Raw genomic sequence first — 17534 nt, 5'->3', positions numbered from 1 at the left:
TGTCCAACAGTGGTGTATTTCTATCCAACCGGGGGTGTTCCTATCCAACCAGGGTGTGTGTTACTGTCCATCCAGGTGGTGTTCCTATCCAACAGTGGTGTATTACTGTCCAACCAGGGGTTGTTCCTATCCAATCACGGGGTGTGTTACTGTCCAACCAGGGGGTGTTCCTATCCAACGGTGGTGTGTTACTGTCCAATCAGAGTGTGTTCCTATCTAAGGGTGGTGTATTAATGTCCAACCAGGGGGTGTTCCTATCCAACCAGGGGGTGTTCCTGTCCAACTGTGATGTGTTACTGTCCAGCAAGGGGGTGTTCCTATCCAACAGTGGTGTATTAGTGTCCAAACAGGGGGTGTTCCTGTCCAATTGTGGTGTGTTACTGTCCAGCAAGGTGTGTGTTCCAATCCAATGGTGTTGTGTTACTGTCCAACCAGGGGGTGTTCCTATCCAACGGTGGTGTGTTACTGTCCAACCAGGGGGTGTTCCTATCCAACCATCGTGTATTACTGTCCAACCAGGGGTTGTTCCTATCCAATCACGGGGTGTGTTACTGTTCAACCAGGGGGTGTTCCTATCCAACAGTGATGTGTTACTGTCCAACCAGGGGGTGTTCCTATCCAACAGTGGTATGTTACTGTCCAACCAGGGGGTGTTCCTATCCAACAGTGATGTGTTACTGTCCAACCAGGGGGTGTTCCTATCCAACAGTGGTATGTTACTGTCCAACCAGGGGTTGTTCCTATCCAACAGTGATGTGTTACTGTCCAGCCAGGGGTTGTTCCTATCCAACAGTGATGTGTTACTGTCCAGCCAGGGGTTGTTCCTATCCAATGGTGGTGTGTTACTGTCCAACCAGGGGGTATTCCTATCCAACCATGGGGTGTGTTGCTGTCGAACCAGGGGGTGTTACTGTCGAACCAGGGGGTGTTCCTATCCAACCAGGGGGTGTTCCTATCCAACCGTGGTTTGTTACTGTCCAACCAGGGGGTGTTCCTATCCAACCAGGTGGTGTTCCTATCCAACGGTGGTGTGTTACTGTCCAACGGTGGTGTATTTCTATCCAACAAGGGGGTGTTCCTATCCAACCAGGGGGTGTTCCTATCCAACAGTTGTGTATTAATGTACAACCAGGGGTGTTCCTATTCAACGGTGATGTGTTACGATCCAGCAAGGGGGTGTTCCTATCCAACGGTGGTGTGTTCCGATCCAACCGGGGGTGTTCCTATCCAACCAGGGTGTGTGTTACTGTCCTACCAGGTGGTGTTCCTATCCAACAGTGGTGTATTACTGTCCAACCAGGGGTTGTTCCTATCCAATCACGGGGTGTGTTACTGTCCAACCAGGGGGTGTTCCTATCCAACGGTGGTGTGTTACTGTCCAATCAGAGTGTGTTCCTATCTAAGGGTGGTGTATTACTGTCCAACCAGGGGGTGTTCCTGTCCAACTGTGGTGTGTTACTGTCCAGCAAGGTGGGTGTTCCTATCCAATGGTGTTGTGTTACTGTCCAACCAGGGGGTGTTCCTATCCAACCATGGGGTGTGTTATTGTCCAACCAGGGGGTGTTCCTATCCAACAAGGGGGTGTTCCTATCCAACAAGGGGGTGTTCCTATCCAACCAGGGGGTGTTCCTATCCAACAGTGGTGTGTTACTGTCCATCCAGGGGTTTTTCCTATCCAACCGCTGTGTGTTACTGTCCAACCAGGGGGTGTTCCTATCCAACAGTGATGTGTTACTGTCCAACCAGGGGGTGTTCCTATCCAACAGTGGTATGTTACTGTCCAACCAGGGGGTGTTCCTATCCAACAGTGATGTGTTATTGTCAAACCAGGGGGTGTTCCTATCCAACAGTGGTATGTTACTGTCCAACCAGGGGGTGTTCCTATCCAACAGTGGTGTGTTACTGTCCAACCAAGGGGTGTTCCTATCCAACAGTAGTATGTTACTGTCCAACCAGGGGGTGTTCCTATCCATCCAGGGGGTGTTCCTATCCAACAGTGATGTGTTACTGTCCAACCAGGGGGTGTTCCTATCCAACAGTGGTATGTTACTGTCCAACCAGGGGGTGTTCCTATCCAACAGTGATGTGTTATTGTCAAACCAGGGGGTGTTCCTATCCAACAGTGGTATGTTACTGTCCAACCAGGGGGTGTTCCTATCCAACAGTGGTGTGTTACTGTCCAACCAGGGGGTGTTCCTATCCAACATTGGTATGTTACTGTCCAACCAGGGGGTGTTCCTATCCATCCAGGGGGTGTTCCTATCCAACGGTGGTGTGTTACTGTCCAACCAGGGGGTGTTCCTATCCAACAGTGTTGTATTACTGTCCAACCAGGGGTTGTTCCTATCCAATCACGGGGTGTGTTACTGTCCAACCAGGGGGTGTTCCTATACAACGGTGGTGTGTTACTGTCCAATCAGAATGTGTTCCTATCTAAGGGTTGTGTATTACTGTCCAACCAGGCGGTGTTCCTATCCAACCAGGGGGTGTTCCTGTCCAACTGTGATGTGTTACTGTCCAGCAAGGGGGTGTTCCTATCCAATGGTGTTGTGTTACTGTCCAACCAGGGGGTGTTCCTATCCAACAGTGGTGTATTACTGTCCAACCAGGGGTGTTCCTGTCCAACTGTGCTGTGTTACTGTCCAGCAAGGTGGGTGTTCCTATCCAATGGTGTTGTGTTACTGTCCAACCAGGGGGTGTTCCTATCCAACGGTGGTGTGTTACTGTCCAACCAGGGGGTGTTCCTATCCAACCATGGGGTGTGTTATTGTCCAACCAGGGTGTGTTCTTATCCAACAAGGAGGTGTTCCTATCCAACAAGGGGGTTTTTCCTATCCAACAAGGGGGTGTTCCTATCCAACAGTGGTATGTTACTGTCCAACCAGGGGGTGTTCCTATCCAACAGTGGTGTGTTACTGTCCATCCAGGGGTTTTTCCTATCCAACCGCTGTGTGTTACTGTCCAACCAGGGGGTGTTCCTATCCAACAGTGATGTGTTACTGTCCAACCAGGGGGTTTTCCTATCCAACAGTGGTATGTTACTCTCCAACTAGGGAGTGTTCCTATCCAACAGTGGTGTTTTACTGTCCAACCAGAGTGTGTTCCTATCTAAGGGTGGTGTATTACTGTCCAACCAGGGGGTGTTCCTATCCAACCAGGGGGTGTTCCTATCCAACTGTGATGTGTTACTGTCCAGCAAGGCGGTGTTCCTATCCAACTGTGGTGTGTTACTGTCCAACCAGGGGGTGTTCCTATCCAACAAGGGGGTGTTCCTATCCAACGGTGGTGTGTTACTGTCCAACCAGGGGGTGTTCCTATCCAACGGTGGTGTGTTACTGTCCAACCATGGGGTGTGTTACTGTCGAACCATTGGGTGTTACTGTCGAACCAGGGGGTGTTCCTATCCAACCATGAGGTGTGTTACTGTCCAACCAGGGGGTCTTCCAATCCAACGGTGGTGTGTTACTGTCCAACGGTGGTGTATTCCTATCCAACAAGGGGGTGTTACTGTCCAACCAGGGGGTGTTCCTATCCAACCATGGGGTGTGTTATTGTCCAACCAGGGGGTGGTCCTATCCAACAAGGGGGTGTTCCTATCCAACAAGGGGGTGTTCCTATCCAACTAGGGGGTGTTCCTATCCAACAGTGGTGTGTTACTGTCCAACCAGGGGGATTTCCTATCCAACAGTGGTATGTTACTGTCCAACCAGGGGGTGTTTCTATCCAACAGTGGTATGTTACTGTCCAACCAGGGGGTGTTCCTATCCAACAATGATGTGTTACTGTCCAGCCAGGGGTTGTTCCTATCCAATGGTGGTGTGTTACTGTCCAACCAGGGGGTATTCCTATCCAACTATGGGGTGTGTTACTGTCGAACCAGGGGGTGTTCCTATCCAACCAGGGGGTGTTCCTATCCAACAGTGGTGTGTTACTGTCCATCCAGGGGGTGTTCCTATCCAACCGTGGTTTGTTACTGTCCAACCAGGGGGTGTTCCTATCCAACCAGGTGGTGTTCCTATCCAACGGTGGTGTGTTACTGTCCAACGGTGGTGTATTTCTATCCAACAAGGGGGTGTTCCTATCCAAGCAGGGGGTGTTCCTATCCAAAGGTGGTGTGTTACTGTCCAACCAGGGGGATTTCCTATCCAACAGTTGTGTATTAATGTCCAACCAGGGGTGTTCCTATTCAACAGTGATGTGTTACTATCCAGCAAGGGGGTGTTCCTATCCAACCGGGGGTTCCTATCCAACAGTGGTGTATTACTGTCCAACCAGGGGTTGTTCCTATCCAATCACGGGGTGTGTTACTGTCCAACCAGGGGGTGTTCCTATCCAATGGTGGTGTGTTACTGTCGAACCAGGGGGTGTTACTGTCGAACCAGGGGGTGATCCTATCCAAACAGGGGGTGTTCCTTTCCAACAGTGGTGTGTTACTGTCCATCCAGGGGGTGTTCCTATCCAACCGTTGTTTGTTACTGTCCAACCAGGGGGTGTTCCTATCCAACCAGGTGGTGTTCCTATCCAACAGTTGTGTATTAATGTCCAACCAGGGGTGTTCCTATTCAACAGTGATGTGTTACTGTCCTACCAGGTGGTGTTCCTATCCAACAGTGTTGTATTACTGTCCAACCAGGGGTTGTTCCTATCCAATCACGGGGTGTGTTACTGTCCAACCAGGGGGTGTTCCTATCTAAGGGTGGTGTATTACTGTCCAACCAGGGGGTGTTCCTATCCAACCAGGGGGTGTTCCTGTCCAACTGTGCTGTGTTACTGTCCAGCAAGGTGGGTGTTCCTATCCAATGGTGTTGTGTTACTGTCCAAACAGGGGGTGTTCCTATCCAACGGTGGTGTGTTACTGTCCAACCAGGGGGTGTTCCTATCCAACCATGGGGTGTGTTATTGTCCAACCAGGGGGTGTTCTTATCCAACAAGGAGGTGTTCCTATCCAACAAGGGGGTTTTTCCTATCCAACAAGGGGGTGTTCCTATCCAACCAGGGGGTGTTCCTATCCATCCAGGGGGTGTTCCTATCCAACGGTGGTGTGTTACTGTCCAACCAGGGGGTGTTCCTATCCAACGGTTGTGTGTTACTGTCCAACCATGGGGTGTGTTACTGTCGAACCATTGGGTGTTACTGTCGAACCAGGGGGTGTTCCTATCCAAACATGAGGTGTGTTACTGTCCAACCAGGGGGTCTTCCAATCCAACGGTGGTGTGTTACTGTCCAACGGTGGTGTATTCCTATCCAACAAGGGGGTGTTCCTATCCAACGGTGGTGTGTTACTGTCCATCCAGGGGGTTTTCCAATCCAACGTTGGTATGTTACTGTCCAACCAGGGGGTGTTCCTATCCAAAGGTGGTGTGTTATTGTCTAACCAGGGGGATTTCCTATCCAATGGTGTTGTATTACTGTCCAACCAGGGGTTGATCCTATCCAACCACGGCGTGTGTTACTGTCCAACCAGGGGGTGTTCCTATCCAACGGTGTTGTGTTCCGATCCAACCGGGGGTGTTCCTATCCAACCACGGCGTGTGTTACTGTCCAACCAGGGGGTGTTCCAATTCAACCAAGGGGTGTTCCTATTCAAAAGTTATGTGTTACTGTCCAACCAGGGAGTGTTCCTTTCCAACCAGGGGGTGTTCCTATCCAAGGGTGGTGTGTTACTGTCCAGCCAGGGGTTCTTCCTATCCAACGGTGGTTTGTTACTGTCCAACCAGGGGGTGTTCCTATCTAAGGGTGGTTTATTACTGTCCAAGCAGGGGGTGTTCCTATCCAACCAGTAATGTTCCTATCCAACGGTGATGTGTTACTGTCCAACCAGGGGGTGTTCCTATCCAACAGTGGTGTGTTACTGTCCAACCAGGGTGTGTTCCTATCAAACGGTGATGTGTTACTGTCCAACCAGGGGGTGTTCCTATCCAACAGTGGTGTGTTACTGTCCAACCAGGGGGTGTTCCTATCCAACCAGGGGGTGTTCCTATCCAACAGTGATGTGTTACTGTCCAGCAAGGGAGATTTCCTATCCAACAGTGGTGTGTTCCGATCCAACCAGGGGTTGTTCCTATCCAATCACGGGGTGTGTTACTGTCCAACCAGGGGGTGTTCCTATCCAACGGTGGTGTGTTACTGTCCAATGAGAGTGTGTTCCTATCTAAGGGTGGTATGTTACTGTCCAACCAGGGGGTGTTCCTGTCCAACTGTGGTGTGTTACTGTTCAGCAAGGTGGGTGTTCCTATCCAATGGTGTCCAACCATTACTGTCCAACCAGGGGGTGTTCCTATCCAATGGTGTTGTGTTACTGTCCAACCAGGGGGTGTTCCTATCCAACGGTGGTGTGTTACTGTCCAACCAGGGGGTGTTCCTGTCCAACTGTGGTGTGTTACTGTTCAGCAAGGTGGGTGTTCCTATCCAATGGTGTTGTGTTACTGTCCAACCAGGGGGTGTTCCTATCCAACGGTGGTGTGTTACTGTCCAACCAGGGGGTGTTCCTATCCAACCATGGGGTGTGTTATTGTCCAACCAGGGGGTGTTCCTATCCAACAAGGGGTTGTTCCTATCCAACAAGGGGGTGTTCCTATCCAACCAGGGGGTGTTCCTATCCAACAGTGGTGTGTTACTGTCCATCCAGGGGTTTTTCCTACCCAACCGCTGTGTGTTACTGTCCAACCAGGGGGTGTTCCTATCCAACAGTGATGTGTTACTGTCCAACCAGGGGGTGTTCCTATCCAACAGTGGTATGTTACTGTCCAACCAGGGGGTGTTCCTATCCAACAGTTATGTGTAACTGTCCAACCAGGGGGTGTTCCTATCCAACAGTGGTATGTTACTGTCCAACCAGGGGGTGTTCCTATCCAACAGTGGTGTGTTACTGTCCAACCAGAGTGTGTTCCTATCTAAGGGTGGTCTATTACTGTCCAACCAGGGGGTGTTCCTATCCAACCAGGGGGTGTTCCTATCCAACTGTGATGTGTTACTGTCCAGCAAGGGGGTGTTCATATCCAACGGTGGTGTGTTACGATCCAACCAGGGGGTGTTCCTATCCATCCAGGGGGTGTTCCTATCCAACGGTGGTGTGTTACTGTCCAACCAGGGGGTGTTCCTATCCAACGGTGTTGTGTTACTGGCCAACCACGGCGTGTGTTACTGTCCAACCAGGGGGTGTTCCAATTCAACCAAGGGGTGTTCCTATTCAAAAGTTATGTGTTACTGTCCAACCAGGGGGTGTTCCTTTCCAACCAGGGGGTGTTCCTATCCAAGGGTGGTGTGTTACTGTCCAGCCAGGGGGTCTTCCTATCCAACGGTGGTGTGTTACTGTCCAACCAGGGGGTGGTCCTATCTAAGGGTGGTGTATTACTGTCCAACCAGGGGGTGTTCCTATCCAACCAGTAATGTTCCTATCCAACGGTGATGTGTTACTGTCCAACCAGGTGTGTTACTGTCCAACCAGTGGGTGTTCCTATCAAACGGTGATGTGTTACTGTCCAACCAGGGGGTGTTCCTATCCAACAGTGGTGTGTTACTGTCCAACCAGGGGGTGTTCCTATCCAACCAGGGGGTGTTCCTATCCAACGGTGATGTGTTACTGTCCAGCAAGGGGGTGTTCCTATCCAATGGTGGTGTGTTACTGTCCAACCAGGGGGTATTCCTATCCAACCATGGGGTGTGTTACTGTCGAACCAGGGGGTGTTACTGTCGAACCAGGGGGTGTTCCTATCCAACCAGGGGGTGTTCCTATCCAATAGTGGTGTGTTACTGTCCATCCAGGGGTTTTTACTATCCAACCGTGGTGTGTTACTGTCTAACCAGGGGGTGTTCCTATCCAACCGTGGTTTGTTACTGTCCAACCAGGTGGAGTTCCTATCCAACCAGGTGGTGTTCCTATCCAACGGTGGTGTGTTACTGTCCAACGGTGGTGTGTTACTGTCCAACGGTGGTGTATTTCTATCCAACAAGGGGGGGTTCCTATCCAACCAGGGGGTGTTCCTTTCCAACGGTGGTGTGTAACTGTCCAACCAGGGGGTGTTCCTATCCAAAGGTGGTGAGTTACTGTCCAACCAGGGAGATTTCCTATCCAACAGTGGTGTGTTCCGATCCAACCGGGGGTGTTCCTATCCAACCGGGGGTGTTCCTATCCAATCACGGGGTGTGTTACTGTCCAAACAGGGGGTGTTCCTATCCAATCACGGGGTGTGTTAATGTCCAACCAGGGGGTGTTCCTATTCAACCAGGGGGTGTTCCTATCCAAGGGTGGTGTGTTACTGTCCAACCAGGGGGTGTTCCTATCCAACGGTTGTGTGTTACTGTCCAATCAGAGTGTGTTCCTATCTATGGGTGGTGTATTACTGTCCAACCAGGGGGTGTTCCTATCCAACCAGGGGGTTTTCCTGTCCAAATGTGATGTGTTACTGTCCATCCAGGGGGTGTTCCTATCCAATGGTGTTGTGTTACTGTCCAACCAGGGGGTGTTCCTATCCAACAGTGGTATGTTACTGTCCAACCAGGGGTTGTTCCTATCCAACAGTGATGTGTTACTGTCCAACCAGGGGGTGTTCCTATCCAACGGTGGTGTGTTACTGTCCAATCAGAGTGTGTTCCTATCTATGGGTGGTGTATTACTGTCCAACCAGGGGTGTTCCTATCCAACCAGGGGGAGTTCCTGTCCAACTGTGATGTGTTACTGTCCAGCAAGGGGGTGTTCCTATCCAATGGTGTTGTGTTACTGTCCAACCAGGGGGTGTTCCTATCCAATGGTGGTGTGAAACTGTCCAACCAGGGGGTGTTCCTATCCAACCTTGGGGTGTGTTATTGTCCAACCAGGGGGTGTTCCTATCCAACCAGGGGGTGTTCCTATCCAACAAGGGGGTGTTCCTATCCAACCAGGGGGTGTTCCTATCCAACAGTGATGTTTTACTGTCCAACCAGGGGGTGTTCCTATCCAACAGTGGTATGTTACTGTCCAACCAGGGGGTGTTCCTATCCAACAGTGATGTGTTACTGTCCAACCAGGGGGTGTTCCTATCCAACAGTGGTATGTTACTGTCCAACCAGGGGGTGTTCCTATCCAAAAGTGGTGTGTTACTGTCCAGCAAGGGGGTGTTCCTATCCAATGGTGGTGTGTTACTGTCCAACCAGGGGGTGTTCCTATCCAACCAGGGGGTTTTCCTATCCAACGGTGGTGTGTTACTGTCCAACCAGGCGTTGTTCCTTTCCAACAGTGGTGTGTTCCTATCCAACAAGGGGGTGTTCCTATCCAACCAGGGGGTGTTCCTATCCAACAGTGGTGTGTTACTGTCCATCCAGGGGTTTTTCCTATCCAACCGTGGTGTGTTACTGTCCAACCAGGGGGTGTTCCTGTACAACCAGGAGGTTTTCCTAGTCAACAGTGATGTGTTACTGTCCAACAAGTGGGTGTTCCTATCCAACAGTGGTATGTTACTGTCCAACCAGGGGGTGTTCCTATCCAACAGTGATGTGTTACTGTCCAACCAGGGGGTGTTCCTATCCAACAGTTGTATGTTACTGTCCAACCAGGGGGTGTTCCTATCCAAAAGTGGTGTGTTACTGTCCAGCAAGGGGGTGTTCCTATCCAAAAGTGGTGTGTTACTGTCCAACCAGGGGGTGTTCCTATCCAAAAGTGGTGTGTTACTGTCCAGCAAGGGGGTGTTCCTATCCAATGGTGGTGTGTTACTGTCCAACCAGGGGGTGTTCCTATCCAACCAGGGGGTTTTCCTATCCAACGGTGGTGTGTTACTGTCCAACCAGGCAGTGTTCCTATCCAACGGTGGTGTGTTCCTATCCAACCAGGGGGTGTTCCTATCCAACCAGGGGGTGTTCCTATCCAACAGTGGTGTGTTACTGTCCATCCAGGGGTTTTTCCTATCCAACCGTGGTGTGTTACTGTCCAACCAGGGGGTGTTCCTGTACAACCAGGGGGTGTTCCTATCCAACAGTGATGTATTACTGTCCAACCAGGGGGTGTTCCTATCCAACAGTTGTATGTTCCTATCCAACCAGGGGGTGTTCCTATCCAACAGTGATGTATTACTGTCCAACCAGGGGGTGTTCCTATCCAACCAGGGGGTGTTCCTATCCAACGGTGGTGTGTTACTGTCCAACCAGGGTGCGTTCCTATCCAACCATGGGGTGTGTTACTGTCCAACCAGGGGATGTTCCTATCCAACCAGGGGGTGTTCCTATCCAACGGTGTTGTGTTACTGTCCAACGGTGGTGTATTCCTATCCAAAGGTGGTGTGTTACTGTCCAACCAGGGGGTTTTCCTATCCAACCGTGGGGTGTTACTGTCCTAACAGGGCGTGTTCCTATCCAACAGTGGTGTGTTACTGTCCATCCAGGGGTTTTTCCTATCCAACCGTGGTGTGTTACTGTCCAACCAGGGGGTGTTCCTATCCAACCAGGGGGTGTTCCTGTCCAACGGTGGTGTGTTACGTTTCAACGGTGGGGTAATACTGGTCAAGCAGGGGGTTTTCCTATCAAACAGTGGGTGATGTGTTACTGTCCAACCGGGGGGTGTTCCTTTTCAAAGGTGGTGTGTTACTGTCCAACCGGGGGGTGTTCCTATCCAAAGGTGGTGTGTTGCTGTCCAAACAGGGGGTGTGTTACTGTCATCTTCAATGCCCTTGCTGATGGTAGGCTTTGATACTTTGGTCCCAGCTCTCTGCAGGTCATTCACTAGGTCCCCCCGTGTGGTTCTGGAATTTTTGCTCACCGTTCTTGTGATCATTTTGACTAAACGGGGTGAGATCTTGCGTGGAACCCCAGATCGAGGGAGATTATCAGTGGTCTTGTATGTCTTCCATTTCCTAATAATTGCTCCCACAGTTGATTTCTTCAAACCAAGCTGCTTACCTATTGCAGATTCAGTCTTCCCAGCCTGGTGCAGGTCTACAATTTTGTTTCTGGTGTCCTTTGATAGCTTTTTGGTCTTGGCCATAGTGGAGTTTGGAGTGTGACTGTTTGAGGTTGTGGACAGGTGTCTTTTATACTGATAACAAGTTCAAACAGGTGCCATTAATACAGGTAACGAGTGGAGGACAGAGGAGCCTCTTAAAGAAGAAGTTACAGGTCTGTGAGAGCCAGAAATCTTGCTTGTTTGTAGGTGACCAAATACTTATTTTCCACCATAATTTGCAAAGAAATTCATTAAAAATCCTACTATGTGATTTTCTGGATTTTTTTTCTCATTTTGTCTGTCATAGTTGAAGTGTACCTATGATGAAAATTACAGGCCTCTCTCATCTTTTTAAGTGGGAGAACTTGCACAATTGGTGGCTGACTGACTAAATACTTTTTTGGCCCACTGTATATGAAGATTATTATTAGTATTGGATAGAAAACACTCTGAAGTTTCTAAAACGGTTTGAATGATGTCTGTGAGTATAACAGAAATCATATGGCAGGCAAAAACCTGAGAAAAAATCCAACCAGGAAGTGGGAAATCTGACGTTTGTAGTTTTCAATTCAGCCCCCATTGAAGATACAGGGTGATATTAGTTATGTTTCACTTCCCATGGCTTCCACTAGAAGTCAACAGTATTTAGAACCTGTTTTGAGGGTTCTACTATAAAGGAGGGGCTAGGTAGCTACGTTCCACTTAATTTGTGCAGACAAAGGAATTGTCCGGTTGGAACATGAATTAAGTTTTCTGTTAAAAACATCCTAAAGATTGATTCCATACTTAGTTTGGCATGTTTCTACGGGCTGTAACGGAACGTTTTGAACTTTTCGTCCAACATTCGGCGCGACCTGAACGCGCTTCGGATTTGTTATGGGCGGCAGGGTAGCATAGTGGTTAGAGCATTAGACTAGTAACTGAAAGGTTGCAAGTTTGAATCCCCGAGCTGACAAGGTACAAATATGTCGATCTGCCCCTGAACAGGCAGTTTAACCCACTGTTCCTAGGCCGTCATTGAAAATAAGAATTTGTTCTTAACTGAAATTGCCTAGTTAGAATAAAAAGTATCAAACATTTATGGTGGAACTGGGATTCCTTTGAGTGAATATTTAAAATATAAATAATATTTAAAAGGTAAGTGAATATTTAAAATGCTATTTCTGAATAATGTTGACTACCCAATATGACGGGTATCTTTTTGGCTGCTTTGTTGTCAAAAGGCTGCACTCAGATTATTGCATGGTTTGCTTTTTCCGTAAAGTTTTTAAAATATCTGACACAGCGGTTGCATTAAGGAGAAGTTTATCTAAAGTTCCATGTATAATTGTCGTATCTTTATCAATGTTTATTATGAGTATTTCTGTAAATTGATGTGGCTCTCTGCACAATCACCGCATGTTTTAGAACTACTGAACGTAACGCGCCAATGTAAACTCAGATTTTTTTATATAAATATGAGCTTTATCAAACAAAACATACATGTATTGTGTAACATGAAGTCCTATAAGTGTCATCTGATGAAGATCATCAAAGGTTAGTGATTAATTTTATCTCTATTTATGCTTTTTGTGACTCCTCTCTTTGGCTGGAAAAATAGCTGTGTTTTTCTGTGGCTTGGTGGTGAACTAACATAATCGTTTGTGGTGCTTTCGCTGTAAATCCTTTTTGAAATCAGACACTGTGGCTGGTTTAACGAGAATGTTATGTTTAAAATGGTGTTAAATACTTGTATGCTTGAGGAATTGTAATTATATTATTGAATTTGGCACCCTGCACTTTCACTGGCTGTTGCGGAACCCCAGTCCCCGACAGGTTAACAAAGAAATGAGTCCTATATACAGTGCCTTGCGAAAGTATTCGGCCCCCTTGAACTTTGCGACCTTTTGCCACATTTCAGGCTTCAAACATAAAGATATAAAACTGTATTTTTTGTGAAGAATCAACAACAAGTGGGACACAATCATGAAGTGGAACGACATTTATTGGATATTTCAAACTTTTTTAACAAATCAAAAACTGAAAAATTGGGCGTGCAAAATTATTCAGCCCCTTTACTTTCAGTGCAGCAAACTCTCTCCAGAAGTTCAGTGAGGATCTCTGAATGATCCAATGTTGACCTAAATGACTAATGATGATAAATACAATCCACCTGTGTGTAATCAAGTCTCTGTATAAATGCACCTGCACTGTGATAGTCTCAGAGGTCCGTTAAAAGCGCAGAGAGCATCATGAAGAACAAGGAACACACCAGGCAGGTCCGAGATACTGTTGTGACGAAGTTTAAAGCCGGATTTGGATACAAAAATATTTCCCAAGCTTTAAACATCCCAAGGAGCACTGTGCAAGCGATAATATTGAAATGGAAGGAGTATCAGACCACTGCAAATCTACCAAGACCTGGCCGTCCCTCTAAACTTTCAGCTCATACAAGGAGAAGACTGATCAGAGATGCAGCCAAGAGGCCCATGATCACTCTGGATGAACTGCAGAGATCTACAGCTGAGGTGGGAGACTCTGTCGATAGGACAACAATCAGTCGTATATTGCACAAATCTGGCCTTTATGGAAGATTGGCAAGAAGAAAGCCATTTCTTAAAGATATCCATAAAAAGTGTTGTTTAAAGTTTGCCACAAGCCACCTGGGAGACACACCAAACATGTGGAAGAAGGTGCTCTGGTCAGATGAAACCAAAATTGAACATTTTGGCAACAATGCAAAACGTTATGTTTGGCGTAAAAGCAACACAGCTGAACACACCATCCCCACTGTCAAACATGGTGGTGGCAGCATCGTGGTTTGGGCCTGCTTTTCTTCAGCAGGGACAGGGAAGATGGTTAAAATTGATGGGAAGATGGATGGAGCCAAATACAGGACCATTCTGGAAGAAAACCTGATGGAGTCTGCAAAAGACCTGAGACTGGGACGGAGATTTGTCTTCCAACAAGACAATGATCCAAAACATAAAGCAAAATCTACAATGGAATGGTTCAAAAATAAACATATCCAGGTGTTAGAATGGCCAAGTCAAAGTCCAGACCTGAATCCAATCGAGAATCTGTGGAATGAACTGAAAACTGCTGTTCACAAATGCTCTCCATCCAACCTCACTGAGCTCGAGCTGTTTTGCAAGGAGGAATGGGAAAAAATGTCAGTCTCTCAATGTGCAAAACTGATAGAGACATACCCCAAGCGACTTACAGCTGTAATCGCAGCAAAAGGTGGCGCTACAAAGTATTAACTTAAGGGGGCTGAATAATTTTGCACGCCCAATTTTTCAGTTTTTGATTTGTTAAAAGTTTGAAATATCCAATAAATGTCGTTCCACTTCATGATTGTGTCCCACTTGTTGTTGATTCTTCACAAAAAAATACAGTTTTATATCTTTATGTTTGAAGCCTGAAATGTGGCAAAAGGTCGCAAAGTTCAAGGGGGCCGAATACTTTCGCAAGGCACTGTACTTCATTTAGAGTTGTTAATGCAACATATACATTGTAAGGCTGCATGATGCAACTCTAATGATCATTTTTTTTAAGTTGCTTGAAAGGCATGAGCTCTGCTTTGTTTATTGCGAAGGCTGTACACACTTCATCAGTCTCTCATTCACAATTTGAAAAGCACTTGATAATGCCTCGAATTTCACAGCTGCATCCCCTTTGTGGCCATAACACACCTTAAAAAATCCATTCCTTTTGCTGCCAGTGGCCATTTTGCCCGTGGCCCAGAGTGCTGCGTTGTGCCCTTCTCCCTGAGTGCTGCGTAATCCGAAGTGCCTCTCACTCACATGGCTCTCCATCATGTGATCGGGTCTTTCTCACAGGCTACAAGTGAATACGGACACATCGGGGTCGCAACTGCGCACATCCTTATCCAACTCCGAGGTGCATGTTGAAGATATTGGAAGAACTCTCCACATTTACTTTTCGTCAGCCAACAAGATGAGTAGGCCTAATGAACTGCAAAAGCACTGGCCTATGTCAATCTACTATCCCCCATAGTACAAAAGCCGACCTATTCTATTCTGTGCAAGAAGTAATTAGGTGACTAGTTTCAGGAAACTAGGTGTGTGTCGCAAATCACAACTTCACAGGAGAGGCGTTTGAACGTTGATTTAATTTTTTTCATCAGGTATATCTCACTGGTCACCCCCAAAGCCAATTCCTCCTTTGGTCGCCTTTCCTTCCAATTCTCTGCTGCCAATGACTGGAACGAACTGCAAAAATCTCTGAAGTTGGAGACTCTTACCTCCCTCACTAGCTTTAAGCACCAGCTGTCAGAGCAGCTCACAGATCACAGCACCTGTAGATAGTCCATCTGTAAACAGCCCATCTATCTACCTACCCTTATCCCCATACTCTATTAATTTATCTTGCTCCATTGCACCCCAGTATCTCTACTTGCACATTCATGTTCTGCACATCTACCATTCCGGTGTCTAATTGCTATATTGTAATTACTTCGCCACCATGGCCTATTTATTTCCTTATCTCACCTCATTTGCACTCACTGTATATATACTTTTTGTTTTCTTTTTTTCTATTGTATTATTGACTGTATGTTTGTTAATTCCATGTGTAACTCTGTGTTGTATGTGTCAAACTGCTTTGCTTTATCTTGGACAGGTCGCAGTTGTAAATGAGAACTTGTTCTCAACTAGCCTACCTGGTTAAATAAAGGTGAAATTAAAAAATATATCACTCACATATTTATATGTAGATATTCTTATTCATCCCTTTACATTTGTGTGTATGAGGTAGTCATTGTGAATTTGTTAGATTACTTACTGCACTGTCGGAACTAGAGGCACAAGCATTTAGCTACACTCACATTAACATCTGCTAACCATGTGTATGTGATCAATAACATTTTATTTGATCTTGCCTTTGCCGCTCGGTCATTGCACATCCATATATTTGTATGTATATATTCTTATTCCATTCCTTTACTTAGATTTGTGTGTATTAGGTTGTTGTTGTGGAATTGTTAGATATTGCTGCACTGTCAGAACTAGAAGCACAAGCATTTTGGCTAGTTGGGGAAACATGTGTGGAACTGAATTGTGATGACTGCAGTGGCCAAAACAAGAACAAGAGTGTGCTCTGGTATTGTGCCTGGTGGACCATGCACAAGCGCCACCACAGTCTGGACCTTTACTTCCTGATCACAGGCCACACCAAGTTTGCCCCCCCCCCCCGACTGGGGGCTTCGGCCTCATCGAGCAACGCTTCAGAAAGACCTGAATGAACACTGTCTGAGATTGCTGGTGTTGTGAAGAACAGCACTGTGACAGGGGTCAACAGCCCACAGCTGGTTGGACTGGAGGATGGAACACTGTTGGTGGAAAGATATGGCTGGCAACACCTGATGAAGCAGGACCAGCACTTCAGGTGAATATAATTTTCCTTGCATTGTATGAGGTTATTCTTCTTATCCTTGTTATGCAAGGTTGTAATGTCTTCTCAATTTTTTACATATACATTTATCATACTATGAACTATACTGAAGTCCTACTGTTCTATATCCTATACTGAATTCACACTTTACTATACCTGAAGTCCTAAAGTACTATATTCTATACTGACGTCACACTGGGTTGTGATGTTACTATACACTATATATCTGAAGTCCTACCGCACTATACACTATATATCTGAAGTCCTACCGAACCATACACACCAGAGCGTAAATCCTACTTTAGTAAACATTAAGTCCTACTATACCAAACCCCCAATCCTAAATCAGCACCTACTCTGAAATGTGTGGACTCTGGGCTAACTAGTACCCACGACCTGCTGCTACCCAGGGCGGGGTCGCCCTCTAGGGGGTACGTGTGAGCCGGACCTCCTTGCTTCTGGAGGTGATGGTGTTGGCCGGGCAGGAAAAGGGGAACTCAGGACTTTTGGTGACATCTGATTAATCTTTATTCATAACATGCTTACTAAACAACATGTGTAGACAAACAGTAAATGCTAAGAGAAAACAATGCAGAGAGAAAGAAAATAGTGAAAGAAAAGCAAAACACTTAATAATAAATACACAATGAGTAAAGATAACTTGTCTATTTTCACAGGTACCAGTAGAAATTCAATGTGCATGGATATGAAGTCTCTGTACAGGGCCAGTGAAGACCACCCACAACGCATCCTGTTGACAGACTGGCCAGGTGCAGCTCTTGACCCTAAGGCATCCTGGTGGTTCTGGAGACAGGGGGACCAAGAGAGACAGACAGAAGAGTTTTAGGACACTGCATAGTATAGGCCCAACTACGCAAGTTAATTCCAAACATTACATGTTCAATTGTTTGGCGGGTACAATTTAAAAAGAGACCTTGTGGCTACACATTCAATTAAATCATATTTTTCTAAACAGCCATTGTGGGCAGTCACATTGTCATACAGCCTGTACTGTACACTTTTTACACAAGCAGCGAGTGACAATGTCAGGAAAGTAGCTGCACGAATGTATTTACGAATAAATTGCATGCAAGTCAATAGCCAAACCTTGTATGGACGCATGGAGTGTTGTGATGTTAAATGAGTTGTGTAACTAGCGAACGTTAGCTAGCTACTGCGTTATATTCATTTAAAAAACGTGCCAAACAGCACTCACTTTCAATCTGGTGGT

This window comes from Oncorhynchus mykiss, chromosome 2 (genome assembly GCF_057628025.1).
Source record: "Oncorhynchus mykiss isolate SJ-2025 chromosome 2, ASM5762802v1, whole genome shotgun sequence".
Classification (NCBI taxonomy): Eukaryota; Metazoa; Chordata; class Actinopteri; order Salmoniformes; family Salmonidae; genus Oncorhynchus; species Oncorhynchus mykiss.
This window is presented reverse-complemented; position numbering follows the sequence as displayed.